The sequence below is a fragment of the Megalobrama amblycephala genome, linkage group LG6 (assembly GCF_018812025.1).
Source record: "Megalobrama amblycephala isolate DHTTF-2021 linkage group LG6, ASM1881202v1, whole genome shotgun sequence".
Taxonomy (NCBI): Eukaryota; Metazoa; Chordata; class Actinopteri; order Cypriniformes; family Xenocyprididae; genus Megalobrama; species Megalobrama amblycephala.
In genome coordinates, this window is record NC_063049.1 from 44,271,007 (window position 1) to 44,287,537 (window position 16,531).

A 16,531-nucleotide genomic window follows, 5' to 3' on the forward strand; every position below is an offset into this window, starting at 1 on the left:
AGTCTGAGGAATAAAAACATCAAACTGAGATCAGCTCAGACAATAAACACTAATATCAAGAATATCTGAAGGACAGGAGAAACGATCTCTACTCACCAGAGACAGAAACTCTGAAAGCTTTTAATGATGGTTTTGCTCTCGTTATCAGCACATAATCTCCAGCTTGTTCAGTTGTGATGTTTGTGATGGTCAGAGATCCAGTTTGATTGTCCAGCTTCAGTCTGTCTCTGAATCTCCCATCAAGAACATCATCATATACAGTGATTCTGTCAGCTGTTACATTGATTTCAGCTATCGAAGTGGTTTCAGTCCAAAACACCCACATAATCCATTCAACATCCTTCATTTCAGAAAGATCAGAGTTTAGAGTGACTGAATCTCCCTCCTTCACTGATATTTCATCTGTAACACCAAACAGAGAGAGAGAGAGAATTGAATTTGAATTTTAACAATCCTTTATTACAAAAAATGAATCGCAATACAATTAATTTACAATATTATTAAAAGTGAATAAAAGACAAATCTCCTTCAAAAACACAACACAAAGCTTCATTACAACACCGAATACCTTCAAAGGTAACAAGATCATCCATAAATTTATAATAATTAAAATCAACCAATATTCTAGCCTTCACCATGTTTGAAAACAGCACAACAATATTCTGATCCACATTTTCATCAACTTTCTTTTTTCTACTTAAATAAATAGCTAATTTTGCTTGGCCCAAAACAAAGTTCAGTAACTGACAAACAGATCTTTTTTTCCAACACATATTTAAAACCCAAAATAAATAAATCTATGGAAAAAGTCTCATTACAATTACTAAAAATATTCTTTAAAACCAAAAACAAAGGTTCTAATCTATTACAGTTCACAAAAGCATGGAAGATTGTTTCTCTTTCATTGCAAAAAGGACTAACTAAAACTAACTAAAATATTTGACAGCAACAGAGCCATGAAGAATTCTCCACTGTAAGTCACCCGTCTTCTTGGTCAACGGTGGTTTATATAGTGCTCTCCACTCAGGTTTTCTACCCTCTTTTAACTTAAAAAAAATTGCGCCATGGAGTATCAACTTTCATATTCAACATCTTTTTGTTAAAACTAATCACACAATGCTTATACAAAGCCTTTCCAGTACTTGAAAAAAAGTCCATACACACAGATTCAACAGTTTCTAAAAAAAATTCCAGAAAATCCTTCAAGGTTCAGTGAATAAAACAAGCAAGGAAAAGAGTCTTCAGGATTTGGTTTACAAAGACCGTCACAATACTTAGTCAACAAAGTCTTTTCTGTTGGTTTAACCCTCTGGGGTCTGAGGATTTTTGGGACCATGGAGAAGTTTTGACATGCCCTGACATTTGTGCTTTTTTCAGTTGTTCATAAACATATTAATGGAAAAAGTGTCATTACACTGTATTCAGCACAAACTAGGCTACAATAATATGTGAGGAACATGTATGTACATGTTTTTGTTTTTGAAGGAATAACGTTTATGCATGGTTATTGAAAAAACAAAAAACTTAAGTCACTGAAATAAAGCCAAAAAATATATATTTAATCTTTTTTCACAAGACTTCTGGGTATTTGAGGTTGTAGACTAGAGTTTTTGCTTCAAAATGAGGTAAAAATGATGCTGCCTGCTTGTTCATATAAAACAATAGAGAGATTTAAATTTTCTAAAACATCTTTGGTCAAGAAACACAGTATGCGTGGAGGCGTGAATCATCATGAATAATGGGTGATTCTCACCTGAGAAGACAAAAGAATCGCATAATAATGACCTGAAATGACTTGCATATTAATGAGGCCTTTCAGTCAGGTAGGCTGTGAAAAAACCCTGTGATCATGATTCAAATCGCATCATGGTGTAAATCAAACATACAGAAAAAACAGCAATACTGTGAAATATCATTACAATTTAAAATAATGGTATTCTATTATATTCTTTAACCTGTTAGCCAGCACCCCCGCTTTTGGAAAATTCCAAGAAATGACATACCCAAACTAAAACAGATACAGTTCATGAACCCTTTGCACTAAAAGCACAAGTAAGGTCTCATTTGAAAGCAGACACTTTGCAGTTTATGGTAAATAATTAATTAATTATTGTCACAATGAAGAAAATAGTTAAAAATAGCTTCAAAGTTTTGAAAAGTTATTAGAAATTTATTTTTATGAAATATATTTATGAAAATAAAAGTGAAGTTGGCCTTGTGGCAATCTAGAAATGCACTACAGCTAAAGCCACATGTCTGACCATGTTATATTTCAAATATGAAGATAAGTTTAAAATTCTGAGTTTTATTACATGTTTTTCAAGACCATGTCATGAGACTTTATTTAGAAAGGACCCTAAAATGCTAACTGATGTTTATTGTCATCTATTCAAGTGTATTTTCTCGTTTGTTATGTGGTGGAAACTGCCCCATTCAGTTTCAGTCTCCCCTGAACACATTCACACCTCTCCAGCCTTCTTATGGCTCTAATTATTCTTTTCTTTTGTATCTATTATAATTACTGATGTTCTATTCAAGATGATTTAATCCCTCATTTCATTCACCAAACTTCTCACTTCACCTTCTTTCAAACTGTATCTAATGCCCTTCTCGGAAAAAAAAAGAGAGAAAAAAAGTGAGCTTTACGATTCAAAATGATTTATTTACATTAGCTCAGAACAGGTGCATCTCTGGGCTCGTTAGCATATTAGCTTAGCACACCAACAAAACACAACAATTTATAAGATTAAAGCCACGTTTTTGCTCCAAACTTACTAGTCGATTGTTTTAAATAACCTTCTGTGACGTGGTGTGGATCAAAAATCAGACAGAAAATATATCATTGTATGCTATTCTGCACAATGAGAAAAGCGATTAGCATTGCATTATAAATATAATCTACTATTATGAATACCTGACATGGCGTGAAGAACACAGATAAACCACATATCGTCACAATCGTGTATTTATTACTTTCAAAAGTGACGTTCTGTATGTTTATATCAATGAATAGCGATGTCTGGTAGCCTCTGTTAGTTCCGTGTATGTCACATGATTGCCTCTTGTTCATCATGTGTTATTTGTGGACTAAGTGTGCACAGAGCGCCCTCCGGCTGCATATGAGTTAAAAACACAGTAGTCAGTGTATACAGCGCTCATATGACGACAACAGCGCGTTTTGGGTAAAAATTGAATAAATATTACTCCTCTGTATAGAAAATTGACATAAACGTACGAGAATCCATCAATATTTCTCCAAATGTGCATGCTTTTAAGCTAAAAGCCCCGAGGGATGTTATTTTGTGGAGTTTTTTCATGATGATCGTACAGAGTTTTTTTCTCAATGGCTGAAGCTGAGGCTCATATTTCAATGAAAAGGTAACGACTCCGTTTCTCATATTCATAACTCCTGACGCATATTAACAAATAACGGTCACTATACGATGTTGAGAGTAAAATAAAGATTAAAAATTGAAGCTCGAGTCTTAGATCTTTTTAATGATGTAATTACCTTGAAAAACTATACATTAAATCTAACAGTAAATTTGAGCTAATTTAAACAAAGAAGCTTCGGTGCGTCGGCGTGCCAGTGCAGGTTAACAGGTTAAAATATAATGTATTTCTGTGATGCAAAGTGTCTGAACAGTTATGTTACCTCTATGGCATTTCATATAGGCTTTTAGCTTAAAAGCATGCACATTTGGAGAAATATTGATGGATTCTCATATGTTTATGTCAATTTTCTATACAGAGGAGTAATATTTATTCAGGATTTATTGTCATTACTATGAGCGTTGGATACTGTTTTTTCAATTCATACTTGCAGCCGGAGGGCGCTCTGTACACCTTTAGTCCACAAATGCCTGAGCACTAAAGAAGAATAGGCAATCCAGGAAATAACTGAACTAACAGAGGACAGAGATCGCTAACTATGGCTATTCAAAACACTTTTCAAGACAATAAATACACGATTGAGACGATGAATGCATGTATTGACTGAATTTGCGTCTGAATAGCGCTGGCTCCGTGGGTGTGGCTGCATTAGCAGATAATGAGCTGAATCACGGATTTCTGACATGTGTCTCTTTTCATACAGATTACATAAACACAGAATGTTTGTTTTCGATTTGACTTACACGATTTAAAACCTGACATTTCAATGTTTTTTTAGACACAAGTCTAATTTTTCTGTGATTAGTATTCATAAGTTACAGTTCATTTTCTGAGAACTATCAGATTGGAGTTTGTTCAGAGGGAGACGAGAGATCACGCATCATGTTAGTTTTCTTTATTTTACAAAAAGCACAACATTTTGTTTTTACTCTGAGTGTATACAAATAAAAGAAGATATTCCACAGATTAAAATGGTGTATAACTCTTAATTGTATGTGCAACATTAACGGAGTATTTTAAGTCTCTTTCACACTGGTAAGAAAAAAACCGCGGTGGTATCGCCGGCGATACCCTCAGACCTCAGAGTGTTAAGAGCTGCCCGCCACTTCATTAATAGCTGTGCAACTGTGACCTGATTCTCCAACGTTGAGCAATCGCTTCTTTGTTCTTGAAGTCGAGTCCTGATATTTCCAGTAACTGGCCCAAAGTTATTACTTTGCTACCAATAAGCGTCTTGATAAGTCCTAGGAAAAGTCCATTTGCAGACACATCTAGGCGTGCTCCACAAATTAAGGGCTCTTCTAAAAGCCAGTAAAGAGACTGTGGATCTTCTGCTTGTTTAAAAACAAAAAGACTCCAAACCTTAAAAATATTTCTGTAAAACACTGGCAGGCCAGAAGTGTTCAGTTTCATTGGGTCCATAAGAAAAAGATTCTTATCCAAACCCAGACTCCCAAGATTATGTAAAATGACATATGCAACAGCACACCATTTAAAATCAGTTGAGCCAACTAGTAGTCTTTGAACAAATTGCAAACGAAAGGTTGCTATTCTACTTTGAAGGTGTATTAAACCATGCCCACCCTCCTCCTTTGGCAAATATAACACATTCTGTGGGACCCAATGAAATTTGTCCCAAAAAAATCAACTAAGATGGCCTGAATTTTTGTTAACAGATATTGAGGAGGATCAACACAAGCAAACTTGTGCCACAGTGAAGAAGCAACCAAGTTATTTATAATTAAAATGCGCCCTCTGTATGACATCTTTTGCACTAAGCATTTCCATTTGTCAAGACGACCTTTAACCTTTTCAATGACTCCTTCCCAGTTTTTCTGAACTGTTAACTCATCACCCAGAAAAACTCCTAAATATTTAAAACCAAATTTACCCCAGCTTCTAACACACTCCAGAAATAACAATGCTCGACACAGTCAAAAGCTTTCTCCTGGTCTAAAGAGATTAACCCACAATCTAATTCTAACATGAAATATTATCAAATATGAAATATTATCAAATATTGATCTACTGGGAACACAGTAAGTCTGGTCAGGATGGATAACACCATCCATCACTCCTGCTAGCCTATTAGCCAGGCTTTTAGAGAGCAGTTTATAATCACTACAGAGTAGTGATACGGGTCGCCAACACTTGATGTCTGTAAGGTCGCCTTTATTAGGCAGGAGGGTCAACACTGCTCTACGGCAGCTCGTGGGCAACTGACCTTCAGCCAGGCTTTCATTCAACACCTCCAGCAGGTCCTCTCCCAACTCTGACCAGAAAGACTTATAAAAGTCAACAGGCAGACCGTCGATTCCGGGTGCAGACCGGACTCCATTCCTTGGAGGGCTTTGTATAGCTCCCCCATACTCAAGGCACCTGAGATCCCAGCATTGGCTTTTTCTGATACCTGGGGCAAGTCGTTGAAAAAAAAAAAAACTCTCACTCCTGTAATCCACCCCAAGTTCATTTTTATACAATTTCTCATAAAAACAAACTGCTCTCTTACGAATGTCAGCAGGGTCTGTTAGTAGTCCTCCAGACTCAGAGCGCAAGGCATGGATGGCCCTACTCTGACCATTCTTTTTCTCTAAATTGAAAAAGAACTTGGATGGAGCATCCATTTGGTCCACACCTGACCAGAGCCCCCTGTGTTTTAACACCCAGTAAATCAGCCTACTGTGTCCTTTTACTTAATAAAGAATCCAAAACATTGTGGGCACCAGTTGACTCAGCCAATTCTTGAAGTTTTAAAATGTCAGCCTCCAAGATGTTCATATTCAGAGACGCATCTCTAGTGATGTTTTGAGTATATTGTAAACAGAACTGTTTTATTTGGACTTTCCCAAAATCCCACCACTGTCTTAAGGATTTAAAAGAATTCTTTGTGGTTCTAAACTCATCCCAAAACAACTTAAACATATTTTTAAAATACTTGTCACTTAACAAATTGGTATTTAACTGCCAATATGCACTCCTTGTCTTAATAGCATTTAAAAACACATAACACTGCACCATACTATGATCAGAGAAACTCACTGGGGTAATTAAAGCTCTTCTTACAATACTACAGTGATGCTTAAAAACATAAAATCGATCTAATCTTGCCAGAGAAATCACACTGTCACAAAAATGAGTCCAGGTATACAGTCTTTGCTTCTCATGCAACTGTCTCCAAATATCACATAAATCATGCGTCTTAATAAGTTGAATTAACCAATTACGAGAGGCCAAATGGGGTTCAACATGATTCCTATCCAAATTTGATACTGTACAATTAAAATCACCACCCAAGAATAAATATTCTTCCACAGAACATTTTTGCAAGGCAGAACACAAAGTATTTAAAAATAGCATTCTTTCTACTGATGAAGTTGGAAAGTTTCTCTTGCCCCATTTACATTCAGCGTTGCAATACTCACTTCACTCATGCTTAAAGAGAAAGAAAGAGAGAAGAAACACAGCAGCACACACACACACACACACACACACACACACACACACACACACACACACACACACACACACACACACACACACTAGCCAAGCTATTATGCTTTCTCACTAACTTCGTTTGCATTGTCAGAAGTGAGTTTTCTTTTTTAAACGATACACTTCTTGTTTGTAAACAAGCCCTCCGACATAAAAGACTTAGTTTTGTCCACAAACTGTTTTATGTCGGGAAAATACTCATCAACACACACCCCTCTCTTATTTTTTGTAGCTCTGAGAAAGAGCTTAATATCGTCCAATTCATAGTGACCAGTGAAGTCACTCTGAGAGAAACTGATGCTAGAATCAGAAGACTCAGTGCCACTTTCCATTCCGTCTTCACCAAAAACATCTTCCACGTCTGCTTTCTTAGCTCTAACAGCTTGAAGGTCACTAGATTTCTTTCTTTTAGAAGGGATTTTAAATTCACTCTGCTCTGCCTCCATTTCAATGCCATCACTAAACAAATTGGGCTGCGACACGCTATCACTGACCTTCTTATCAGTCTTCGTAACGGATTTACGAGACTGAATATTCAAGATTTCGCAATTTACCGATCTATCTTCATCATTCATATTGTTGGGGTCAGTCACCCGAATTGCCGCCCTCTCGGTCGAGGGGCAGACTCTCAGCGGCTCCCTCTTCCACTGCACCTGTCTCTGCCACAGGTGAAACAGTGTTTGAAGGCCCAGCCTTAACCGACTCGCCATCACTACCAATGTCATTAATCGGCACGTTATTTTCCTTGTTTTTACCAGGACAGGCACGGATTAAATGTCCCACTTCACCGCAGTTAAAACATTTCATCCTTTCCGTTGTAACATAAATAACATAGTCAAAATCATCAAGTTTGATATGCAGAGACAGACCCAAGTCCTCATCATCCTTTATGATCATATAAACAAATCGCCTAAAAGAAACAACATGTTTTAAGAGAGGCAAAGCACTACCAATTGGTATCATTTTAATAGGGGAGACCACTTTACCATATCGGGACATAATTCTCACCAAAGTTTCATCACTTATGAAAGGCGGAACGTTAGACAGCAGCACCTTTTTGGATGGCATGGAAAGTGGGAGAACAGGAGTAAAGAGATTGTCAACAACTATTCCCGTCTCAACCAACTCATTTGCTTTTTCAACAGAACTTAGTAAAATGACGATGGCACTGTTCATTCCAGAGGCTGACATGTTGTTATCATGCCCCACAACTTCTCCGACAGCTAAACAGCAATCCTCCATGCTCACCGTGGACGCCACTTTCACACCATGTCGCCGCGTGAGTTTATTTAAAACTTGCGACCGTGGGGCGGTCATGCTGCCCGCAAAAAGACGGTAGCACACGGCCCATCCAAACAAATAAATAACTCAACACTTGATAGCAGTAACCCAAGCAGAAGGAAAGAGAAGAAAAAAGACTCACTCACAAAATGCCGATCACCACTCGCGTCACTCTGTCCACTCACACTCAGTCACACCGGAAGTGAGAGAGAGAGAGAGAGAGAGAGAGAGAGAAAACAGAAACAGGGTGCGTCTCAGATTAATATTTATAAATAACTTCATGATTTTCATTGTAACGACTGAGACAAATCAGACACAATTATTTGTTATAGTTAACCAATAATTGTTTAAAGCACTTTGGGGCCCCGAGAAGTTCGCAGTTACAAGTTTTATTGCGCTAAAGAATGTGTGTGGCGACCAGGGCGGGCGAGAGCCGTGAGGGAACGGCGCGAGGCCGGTGGCGCGAGTGTTAATGAGCTTCAAGCAGGCCTTGAGTCCCTCAAGAGCTCCGGGACATAAAAGGAGGAGCACTACAGTGAAGGACGAGAGAGGACCAGGCCTGGACTTTATGTTATGTTTTATTATGTTTGTGTGGCCGGCAGACGTCCGCGAGGGTCTGCCGGCATTACTTTCGTTTTGTTCTTTGTTTATTTCTAATTAAAGTTTTGTTGAATGTTCGCCGGTTCCCGCCTCCTTCTTCCCGTATTGACGAACTTCGTTACATTGGTGCCGAAACCCGGGAGGAAGGAGGGACATGCTGTCGAAGAGCCCTCGCTGCTGAGGGGGATCGCGGTGCTGCGGAGTTCGGGCAGCGCGGGAGTGTGTGTAGACCGCGAGAGGCTGCCCGAGGCGGTGGTGCTGGAGCCTAGTGACAGGTGGGACGGAGAGCTCGAGGCTGTGCCCCTGGGACGAGGTGGGGTGGCTGCCGTCCAAGAGGGAGCGGAGGAGTGCCGCCGTTTGCCGTGGGCCGGAGCCTGCTGCCGTCCGCCATAAAGGGGAGGAGCAGGGAACGGGGACTCGCTGCCGGCTGCCCTCAGTCCGGAGGAGCCATCGCCGGCCGCCAGGAGGCGGTCGAGGATCGGGCCGTCCACCGAGCGTCCAGTGCCACCGCATGGCACCGCGAGGAAGAGCCTCCCGGCTGGCTGAGGACCGAACGGCAGTGTGTCGGGGAACCGGACCAAGAATTGTCCTGTCGCTCCCCTTGCTTCCGTCTCCTTTCTCTCGTCTCGTCTGTCCTTACCCCAGGTGCTGCGGCCGCCGACAGGCCCCGGGGGGGAGTGAGCGCAGTTCGGGAGTACCCCCCGGCCTGCGAGGGGCGATGGGGTATGTGGCGACCAGGGCGGGCGAGAGCCGTGAGGGAACGGCGCGAGGCCGGTGGCGCGAGTGTTAATGAGCTTCACCTGGGAGGCGCACCGGCCTTGAGTCCCTCACGGAGGAGCTCCGGGAGCATAAAAGGAGGAGCGACTACAGTGAAGGACGAGAGAGGACCAGGCCTGGACTTTATGTTATGTTTTATTATGTTTGTGTGGCCGGCAGACGTCCGCGAGGGTGGGTTTTTCGTTTTGTTCTTTGTTTATCTAATTAAAGAGTTCGCCGGTTCCCGCCTCCTTCTTCCCGTATTGAGATTTACAATGTGGTTGCCATGAGAGCAGAGAAGAGACACAGGAAACGTGCATCTTTCCTGTTAATGTATGCAAACTGTTCTATAAATGAACATATCCCCAGGAAATGGTACATATTACTGTTGTTGTATTGCACTCATTGATTCACATGTTTTATGATACATTTAAGTAACTCAATTATGCCATTTTAGTGTCATGGGTTTGTATCGAAAGATTTATATGCTTGTGTATGCGGTAGCCATACAAGTTTGTTAATAGTTATTCTTCAAAAACTCAGCCAGTTAATCGCCCGTTGTAAAAGCCCTGACAGGGGATGTGTTGTCACCCAGAAATACAACATCTTCATTGGCCACATCAACCCTAAGAGGTTGGACTTTGACCAGAGGTTAAAAGCTAGAGCACAACGCCCCTCCCTCTCTTTCCTTGCTTCTTGGACGACTGAAGAGACCCCTTCTTGCTGCAGGCCTCTTCAGGCCAAGGCCTCGGCCTACAACCCAGCCATGTGCTCATCTATGAGCTTAAGTGTTTCATAGTACTTCATCTTCTCAACCTGCAGATCCGATGCTCCGATTTGAACAATAAACAGTGATTTAGCGTTGATTTGTAAAGCTTACCTTTGTCAGCAAAGGTGTTTTATTACTGAGGAAACTGACGTCAAAGACAATCTGGAAAAGAACCTTTTTCCTATAGCTCCATTAACGGTTCCCTTTTCGGTTCAACTCTATCATTGCTCATTCTTACCTAGGTATGTGTGTGACCTGCGTGTATGTTATGTGTTTGTAAGTTTAGTTATGTGTTTGTGAGTAAGTTAATATAGATTGTGCACAATACATGTTTGGTTCTTAAGTGATTCAGATCCTGACTACGTGCTCTGAGTAGTACTGTACAATAAGAAGATTGTTTTTCCATAACCTGGAAATGAACATTTCTTAGAATTAATAAACAATTAACACTGAGTGTTTACTGGACGAACAGGTTAACTGATTGTAATATTAATCTTAATGTTGCTACATCCAGTTAATCTGATTAACTGATCTACATAATCATAATTAATAATTAATAATCATAATGAGTTATGAATAATTATTCATATTTCCCCTTTGAGTTAATTCGCTACACATTTAAGTAAAGAGTCTGAAATTTATTCTTACAAAACAACAGAACAGATCAAAACAAGCAAAATTGTGAATTGATAAAAAAAAAACCAGGTGAAACAAATATTAAACTCACCAAAGACAAAGAGAATGAAAAACTTTCTCACACTGTTGATCTCTAGTGTATATTCTCCAGTATCTTCAGTTGTGATGTCTGTGATGGTCAGAGATCCAGTTTGATTTTCCAGCTTCAGTCTGTCTCTGAATCTCCCATCAAGAACATCATCATATACAGTGATTCTGTCGGCCGTTACATTGATTTCAGCTATTAAAGTGTTTCCAAACCTCCACTGAATCACATCATCATCCTTCATTTCAGTAAGATCAGAGTTTAGAGTGACTGAATCTCCCTCCTTCACTGATATTTTAACTGTATCACCAAACAAAAAACAAACAAACAAAAAAACAAAAACAAACAGGGTGCATCACAGATTAATATTTATAAGTAACTTCATGATTTTTATGAAAGTAAATATTCTGAAATGTATTCTTATAAAAAAACAGAAAAGAACAAAAGAAGCCAATTTGTGTATGGATTACAATTTTAACTGATGATAAAAAATAAAACAGGTGAAACAAATATTAAACTCACCAAAGACAAAGAGAATGAAAAACTTTCTCACACTGTTGATCAGTAGTTTATAATCTCCAGTATGTTCAGTTCTGGTATCTGTGATGGTCAGAGATCCAGTTTGATTGTCCAGCTTCAGTCTGTCTCTGAATCTCCCATCAAGATCATCATCATAGACAGTGATTCTGTCGACCCGTTTATTGATTTCAGCTATTAAAGTGTTTCCAAACCTCCACTGAATCACATCATCATCCTTCATTTCAGTAAGATCAGAGTTTAGAGTGACTGAATCTCTCTCCTTCACTGACACGGTCTTCAAATCTATATCACCAAACGCCCCTGAAGAACAGAGTTTTCACAGATGTAAGCTTTAAAATCACTTGATGTTGATTTGATTAAACTTCCCTCAAATATTAATCATTTTTTAAGATTTTTGCAGTAAAATATCCAAAAACCACTAGTCCAGTGTGTTATGTCCTGTTTGTTATCCCTCTAGCGTCCTGTATTACCAGTTCTAACCTGTGATTTGTTACAGTTGCCTGGTAACCTACTTGTGACCAATTGGTTAATTGATGACACCTGAAGGGAGCCATTTTAAATCCAGGACAGCAGCTCACTCTCTCTCCCTCCCTGGAGCAGCAGTGTTTCCTACTCAACAGTCCCCTTTTTCTTTTATAGTTTAATAAACCTAAACTTTGATTGGAAGATTTTGGTCTCTGTGTCCTTTATGTTGCTTCCCTAGAGCCAGGGTTGTAACATAATGGGGGCTCGTCCAATTTTGTTGGTAAAACCATTTATTTTTTTCTTGTGATACTTTGAAATTCTACATTTTTTATTTTTATTTTTTATTATTCCCTTTGATTGAGAGCTGTTGGTGAGTATGGTTGTTTGAGTATCTTTTATTATATATGCATGAGTTTCACCGGTTAGGTAGGGTGAGAGTTCCAGCTGGGTTGAAGATTCAGTCCTTCCATCGGTTCACTTTTGTTGTTTTTCCTTTTTTATTTTTGAGGTTATTCTGGGTGGAGACTTGTTCTCTGTCGGGGGTAAGCAGTTCACAACTGTATGACCATTGATTATATGGCCTACTGTTGTTGAGTTTTTGCTTTTAAAGTCGCCTCGTGCCCGGTACACCTCAGAAGATGGATAGGGGTTAGAAAATGATAGGCAGGTATCCGGGTGTCTCTCATGTGTTTTATGTTTGGGCTCAACAACCATGCTCACTTTATTTTGTTCATTTGTAAGGGACTGAAAGGTGAATAATTAAGTTAGGTGAGTTAAACATTGAGGCACTTTTGGGGTTTTTGGTCCATGATCCTAACTTTAGTGTGTTAGCAGCTGTTGTTTGTTAGTTCCTTTGTGGACTTTAGTGTAGACTAATGCCCAGTATTTAGGTTTTTGTGGTTACTGACAAGTTGCATTAAAGTGTTTTCTTGTCTGAGATGAGTAATCTTCAATGTTTGTAGTTTGCTGGGATTTCTAGTTCTACTTCTGTGTTTAAAGCTTTAAAAGCTTTGAGAGAGCATTTTTGCTGCTTATTGTTAATTTTGTAGCTGTGTGCTATTGTGGACCTGTTGTGTTGGCTGCATTTTAGTGTAGTTAAGTAATGGCTTCTTTAGAAGACTTCCTTAAAGAACCTTCTGAAGAGTTACTTGAGTTTTTCACAAAAGATCAACTCTTGCAGTTGGGCCTCTCATTATGATATTCCCATCACAAGTAGTGAGAAGCGACTGAAGGATAGTGTGAAGGGAATTATTAGAAGTGTTTTGATTGATAATGGTGTTTTGAAATTTAAGGAGGTTTTCCCACAATCCATGATTACTCCTTTGTCTGATGCTGCAATTGAGCTTAGGCTCAAGGAGCTAGCATTACAGGAGAAACAGCTAGAGGCTAAGGAGAAGGAGAGACAATTTAGAGAGAAACAAATGTATCTTGAGCATGATTGGTTTGAGCGATATTTTCCTCATTTCGAGCGTGTGGCAACCACATCAAAGTGACCTAAGTCTGTGTGGACTTTGCTCTTACAAAGTGTTTTGGTGGGTAAAGCTCAGGAAGCTTATTCTGCTCTAAGCCTTGAGAAGAGTACTAATTATGAAGTTAAAGCAGCTATATTGAAGGCATATTAACTTTTTCCTGAAGCTTACCACCAGCGCTTTCGTAGTTGTACCAAATTTGTTCACCACACTTATGTTGAGTTTGCAAAACAGAAGGAGAATCTGTTTGATCGGTGGTGTACATCTCAGAAGGTGGAAAGTAAGGAACATCTTAGACAACTCATTTTTCTTGAGAAATTTAAAAACTGTCTGCCTGAGGTTGTAGCTGTTTATTTGAATGAGCAGAAGGCAGTGACTTTAGAACAAGCTGCAATCTTGGCAGATGAGTTTGTTTTGACCCATAAGGTAAATTCTGGTGACAAACAGGCTGAGTTTCAGGGGCAGAGTAAGCCTAATAGATCTCGGTTTGTAAAATCTGTGCCCCTTGCTGCCTCACCTGTCAAGAAAATAACTAATGATGGTTCAATTTCAGAAAGGGCTTGTTTTTATTGTAAGAGACCAGGTCATCTTATTGCAGACTGTCCAGTTCTAAGCAAGAAACAGAAATCTAAAAAAAACTGTAGCTTTTGTAAGTCCTGTGCCAGGTCTTCCTTTAGCATCTTCTGTTGCTAATGTTCTATGCAAGAAAAGTGAGTTAGCTGGCTCCTCATCATTTTTGATGGATGGTTTTATGTGTTTGTCTGCTGACTCTGAACAAAGACAAGCTATCAAGATCTGGAGAGATACTGGAGCTTTTCAATCTGTGATTCTTTGTGATGTCTTGCCTTTTAATGATGCATCAGCTCAAGGTTCAGAGGTGCTTGTCAGAGGTTTTGGTTTTGGTTTTGTCTATGCCTTTACATAACATTAATCTCCAATCCGATTTAGTCTCCAAGTGGTGATGTTGTTGCACTCTGTTCCCAGATTCCTATAGATGGTGTGTCCTTTATTCTAGAGAATGATTTAGCTGGGGGTAAAGTGCTAGCTGTCCCTGAAGTAACCTGTACTGTCCAGAAGTCAGATAGTCCAGATGAGCTTGAATTGGCATTTCCAGAGATTTTTCCTGTTTGTGCAACTACTCGTGCCATGTCAACCAAGAAACATGTTGAAGGTAAGACTTCCAATAATCAATCTGTCATTCCACTTTATGATACTTTCTTGGCCCATGGTGACATGAATTTGACAGGGTTTGGAAAGATGTTTTCATCTCGTGAGCAGTTAATTGTTGAGCAAGAACAAGACCCTACTTTGTCACCAATGTTTGAAGATGTAGTGTCAGATGAAGCACTATCAAATGTAGCTTCTGGTTATTTTATTAGTAATGGTGTTTTGATGAGAAAGTGGACAGATCCAAAACTGTCAAGTGAGGATGACTGGAGTAGCGTGTTTCAGGTAGTGGTTCCAGAAGTTTATCGGTCTGACATTTTGTATCTTGCTCATGATTTTTGTCTGTCTGGACACTTGGGTATCAGGAAGACTTTGGATCGTGTGTTAAGGCATTTTTTCTGGCCTGGAGTAAAATCAGATGTGGCTCAGTATTGCAGATCGTGTCATGTTTGTCAGATTACAGGTAAACCTAACCAGTCTATTCCTGTAGCTCCACTACATCCTATTCCTGCCATTGGAGAGCCATTTGAACATGTTTTGATTGACTGTGTTGGACCTCTTCCACGTACCGAGTCAGGTAATCAGTATCTTCTCACAATCGTGTGCAGCGACACGGTTTCCTGAAGCTGTCCCATTGCGTAAGGTCACAGCCCTTGCCATTTCTAGAGCCCTTAAGTTTTTCACAGTGTTTGGGCTACCAAGAGTTGTTCAGTCTGATCAAGGGTCTAATTTTATGTCCCGCCTTTTCTCCCAGGTGTTAAAGCAGTTGTCTATTCAGCATAATGTCTCATCTGCTTATCATCCAGAATCTCAGGGTGCACTTGAGAGATTCCATCAAACACTCAAGACAATGCTGAAGACCTACTGTAAAGAGTTTGAGAGAGACTGGGATGACGGTGTTCCACTACTCCTCTTTGCAGTTAGAGAGTTTGTTCAGGAATCCATTGGCTTCAGTCCAGCTGAACTTGTGTTTGGCCATACTGTGAGGGGGCCCTTGAAATTGGTAAAGGAGAAGTGGTTGGATGTTGAGCATTCTACTCCTACTAACCTCTTGGACTATGTGTCTAATTTTCGTTTTAGGCTTAGTAGGGCATGTGAACTGGCCAAAGAAAATCTGAAAGCAGCTCAGGGAAAAATTAAGTCTTGGTATGACCGAAAGGCTAAGCATTGTGTGTTCTGTTCAGGAGACCAGGTGCTTGTGCTCTTACCAATACCGGGTTCTGCATTGCAGGCTCAATACAGTGGTCCATACACCATTGATCGGCAAGTTGGTGAGTGTAACTATTTGGTTAAGACTCCAGATCGTAAAAGGAAAGCCCGCATGTGCCATGTGAATTTAATAAAACCTTATTTTGATCGTCATTGCACAGCTGTTACAGTGGTCAAGGCCTTGGCTGTACTTGATGTTCCATCTATTGAGACTGAAAACAGTGTCGCTGTCACTGAAATTGCTCAAAGTAGATTGGCAAATTCTGAAATTCTGGCTGGTTTGGTGTTGTGATTCAATACTCGACATGGGATCCATTTTGCAAGCTTTATTAAAAGTACTCGTCGTCGTACAGGCAGGGGTCAGAATCAGCAAACACAGCAATGTAGAACAGGCAGAAACGTGGTCAGAGACAGGCAGAGGGTCAGGGCAACAAGCAAGGTTCACAGTCCAGAGAGCAGGCGCAGGGTAGATGGGCAGGCAGCAAAGGATCAGGAAACGTTAGGCAAACAAAGACAGTAACAGGTAATCCAACAGGGTAATAACGCTCAGTAGTGACAGCCAGGGCAAGATCAACAACAGAAAGGCAGACAAGATATAAACGCTCGGAATTGTACACTGGGGAAACAAGACTTCGCGGTGAGGTGGTGTATGTGTGTGAGTCCTTTATA

The 16,531-nt window shown here is 39.9% G+C and overlaps 1 protein-coding gene across 1 annotated transcript in view; it reads right to left on the reverse strand.

Annotated features, from left to right (window-relative positions):
- LOC125270830 overlaps positions 1-16,531 on the reverse strand; it is a 57,792-nt gene that overhangs the window by 22,792 nt on the left and 18,469 nt on the right. The gene's annotated exons all lie outside the window — the stretch shown is intronic.